Genomic DNA, 4908 nt, shown 5'->3' on the forward strand with positions numbered 1-4908 from the left:
TCAGTTTTCTTCAATTTATTTTAGAAGTTATTAATAGCTAGGAAAAAAACAAACAAAAAACATATATTTATTATTGTTATCCTAGTGAATTTCATTAAAGATATAAGTTTTTTTAAAAAATAGAGTGCAAATTTCATCGGAAAAAATGGAAGCTAAATTTTATTTTTCTTCAATTTAATTTCAATATTAATGAATGTTATTTAATGAAGATAATGACATATATATAAATCCACAATTTAAAATTATATATTTTGAATCGTAATAATAATAGTTAGGAAAAAACAAAAAAAAAACATATATTTATTACTGTTATCATTTTGAATTTCTTTATAGATATAAGTTTTTTTAAAAAAATGGATTGCAAATTTCATCAAAAAAAAATGGATGCTAAATTTATTTTTCTTCAATTTAATATAGATTCCATTAATTAATAAATAAAAGCAAAACAAACAAAGTGATCACATGTATTAATGAATATTATTTAATGAAGATAAGGATATATATGTAAATTCACAATTCAACTCATATATTTATAGTAGTAATAGATAATTAACTAAAATTTTTAAAAAAATATGTAAACATTGATTTCATGAAAACATACAACAATAGTATTTAATATTTAATACATTTAAAAACATGGAGCTAAAACACTACCGAAGTTGTGCTCTTCGATTCTTCTTAGAATAAAACTCATTAATTATTAAATCGTTATCAATTTTTTCAACCAAATCTCGTTCGATGTAGATTATCATAGAATCTCCGAAAAACTCTGCTTCCATCTTGTCACAAAGAGCTGTTTTAACAAGTTTCATTACTGAAAATGCTCGTTCCGTTATTGCTGTAGAAACGGGGAGAGTTAAAACAAGAAGAATCAACCTGTCAATTAAATAAATATATCAGATTCGATAAATAAGTAAACGACGTAGATAAAAAAAATGTACAAATCACATGTTAATCAAATCGTATGTTTTTGACTTATTTGTCTCAATTAATCTCTGACATAATTCAGAAATAGTTGATAAATTCTGAAATCTTTCATGGCTAGCAACATCAAGTTTATAGTGATCTAATTACATTCTCAAGTGATCCAAATCTTGTGAATCGAAATCAAGATAATAGAATTTCTCAGCAAGTCGATCGATATGATCAACATTAAGAAGCTTAAAGTTTTCCTTAGTTTCCAAAGCACGAATAAGTTTAAGAAGTTCAACTGTCTCATCCTTGAATCTATTATTAATATCTTCAACTTGAAAATCTATTGCAGCTGTAAATACATCAAATCGATAGTGGTGCTCAACTATGATTGAATCATTTTGTTGACAAGAACGGCTTGTATCAGATTTATAACGAGCTTCCATGTGAGGTATCTCAATGTCATACTTGACACAAACTTCTTTCACATGACTAAATAGGATATCAAATCTTTATTCTCTTAAAGTACGAAGCAAAGTTTTAGTGGTTTAAACAAATCCATTACACTTAAAATATCTAGAGATTTCTCTTGCAATGCTCGAAAAAACAGATTTGTTATCCCCATTATCTTATGCATCAAGTGTAATATGAATATGTAATCAAAAGACTTCATCGCAATCAATGCACCACTAGCTTCACCACGATTGGAATTAGAAGCTCCATCATCCACCATATTTTTTAACACAATAATCACAGAGCTATATATATCAATCATGCTACAAAGTGAGTCGAAATTAGAACTCCAACGAGTCTTTCCAGGTCGTAATAAATTTCCAATTTGATTGCATCCTCTACCTGTATCACGTTCACTAGTAGCTACCATATGCGCAACTTCAATTCTTTGAGCAAAATGTAACTCACCATGCCGTTTAGGAGATGCATTGATGAGATTACAAATGGAATTCAATTTTGAAAAGAATAACCAAATGGATATTTTTTTTTCAGCAGCTGCAGTTAATGCTAGTTGAAGTCGATGAGCAAAACAATGTACATAATATGCACACGAGCAATATTTCAAGAAAAGAGCCTGCAATCCATTCCAATAATCGTGCATATTGCTAGCACCATCATATCTCTGTCCACGCATGTTGTGGATACGCAAGTCATGACGACCAAGTGCATCAGATATTTCTTTCTTAAGTGTTGCAGCAGTTGTATCGGTCACATGTACAATGGCAAAGAACCGCTCTCGTAAAAAGCTTTCAGTATCCACAAATCTTAGTACAATAGTCATCTGCTCCTTGTTAGATGCATCTCTCGCTTCATCAACTAAAATGAGAATTTGGCATCCCCAATTTCTTTACGAATCTTGGCTCTCACTTGGTTGGAAATGATATTCAAGACATCTTTCTGAATATCAGGTGAAGTATACTTTGCATGGTTTGGAGCTTTCTCTAAGACGATGTCTCCAATACTCTTATTCATTTTTCCTATAAAATTTATCATCTCGATAAAATTTCCACGATTATTAGAAGATGGAGATTCACCATGCTTTCTAAATGCACATGCTTGCAAAGTGAGCCATCAGATGCTTTCAATGGTTGCTGAAGCCGCAATCTGTTCTTCTGTTTTTCTTCTGAAGATTGTGCATTTATCACTTTGTCAATATGACGATGTATATTCATCAAATTATCAAGATATTCCACAGCATTGTTATGTGGTGAAGTATTGCATCTTATATGTATCAAAAATGGGCACTATCACCATCATTAACTCGCTTCCAATATTTGAATCCATCCATTGTAAATGCAGGATTACGAGGATGTTTATGTTCAAACAAGAAGCACGGAAAACAAAATGCAGCATCTTTCGAAGGAGAGTACTCTAACCAAGTAAAATTTTTAAACCAGTGAATTTGGAATCGTCGATTTTGACTTCCAAATTTGGTCGGTGGATACTCTTTTTTAATTGGTTGATATGGCCCCATCTTGATATAAGCTCGGCTAATTTCATCCATTTGATTAACAGGATATTTCCATATCGGAGTACGTAATTACCGAATTGATCACTAGGATTTGAGACATCAATATTGGATGGAGAATGCTCTTGACTTGCCGATATCTGCTCTTTTCGTTTAAAAAATGAGTCGATGGTTTTCTTTTTCTTCATTCTTGAGTTTTTTTTCTCCTTAGCGACGTCTACACCATGAAATATCACTTTAGTTTAATTTATTATGGCTAACTGAATCAAATCAACATTACCGACACTAAATAATTGTTACTTTAATTCAATAAACCTCGAACAATTATAATTATTCCAAAATATTCTCCGAAGTTAATATTTGACAATCCTAAGGCATAATACATTTAAATATAAAATTTTTACAGCCTTATAAGTTCGAAAATCTCATTTACATAATTCTGAAATTTTCAAAAATTCTACAAATTCGCTTTTATATTTTCTATAGCATCTAAACATCAAAATAATAAATAATCAACACTAAAAATCGAAAATCCCCCATATAAAATCTGGAAATTCGAAATAATGCCAAAATAAATTCCGAAAAATTATCAATATCTCCAATCAGCTCAAATATAGTACCTAGAATCGATAATGTAACATATATCAATTATCGGAATTCAAAAAAACCAAAATACCTAAATTTTGAAGTTCTTAAATCTGAAATTACTTTTAAAATTCGAAATCTAAGTTACAACAATAAGAACAAGTTGTAGTAAGTCTAACACTAAGTTTTCCTATGGATCATTGACTTTAGGATCCGGTGATAGAACTTTGAACCATCTTGCAAAACAAGAGGGTTCTAGCAGTAAATCACATGATGCTGTTGATAAGAAAAACATCATGGAGTGTAGTAGTAAGAGCAATGACAAGTTATCTTCAGTCGAAAAAACGAGGTCCGAAGATGTTGAAGTAAAGACTGACCGGAAGATGACGTTGGAGGAAAGTGGTCTGAAGAACTATGATGATATAGTGTTGCCATTGGATGAAAAGATGGATCTTGAGGTGAGGAGAAAGGTGAATCTTTGAAGAAAAGTGATGCATCGGCAAAGATGAATGAGGAGGACTCGGAGTGGGATGAGATTGAGGATGTTGGAAGTGGTGACGAGAAGAAAATTTCAGTTGTTGATGGCGACACCACGAATAGGGCTGAACTAAGGAAGTTTATAAGTGCTGCAGTAGATGATGATGACTTGAGTTGGGATATTGAGGATGATGATGAGCCAGAGAAAGCTTGATTGCAAAACCTTGTACTTTGTTAATCTATATCTATATACCTATAAAATTGTGGATAATGGACATTGTTTTCCAATTGTGCAATGACAAAATTAACCTTTTAGACACACTTCAAGAATAGAATGTAACTTCTATATTAATTTTATCAAATAACTCATCTTTATACTACATTTAAATGTTTTATCCTTTTAATTTTCTCTGTACAATTTTTTCCAATGATTTTATTGTAATTTTGTAATTATATTTTTAGTGTAATTTCTAATTAAGTAATAAATTATAGGATCACAAAAAGATATATGAAAAATTTATAACTATATGTGCAATAGTAGAATAACTAACATATTTTATGGGTTTTTTAACAAATAATTGAAAGTAGTAATTCAAAAAACGAGATTTAATGAGCAATAAAAAAACTCTAATTTTTTTAATTTTTTTTAAAAATCTAATTACATTAAAATTTATTTTTAATAATTCATTGAATGTACTCAAATGATAGTGAAATAACACAATAAATAACATTTTGAATTTTTTTTAAAAAATCTAATTACATTAAAATTTGTTTTCCAATTGTGCAATGACAAAATTAACCTTTTAGACACACTTCAAGAATAGAATGTAACTTCTATATTAATTTTATCAAATAACTCATCTTTATACTACATTTAAATGTTTTATCCTTCTAATTTTCTCTGTACAATTTTTTCCAATGATTTTATTGTAATTTTGTAATTATATTTTTAG

This window comes from Primulina huaijiensis, chromosome 15, assembly GCF_012295235.1.
Source record: "Primulina huaijiensis isolate GDHJ02 chromosome 15, ASM1229523v2, whole genome shotgun sequence".
In the NCBI taxonomy this organism is placed as follows: Eukaryota; Viridiplantae; Streptophyta; class Magnoliopsida; order Lamiales; family Gesneriaceae; genus Primulina; species Primulina huaijiensis.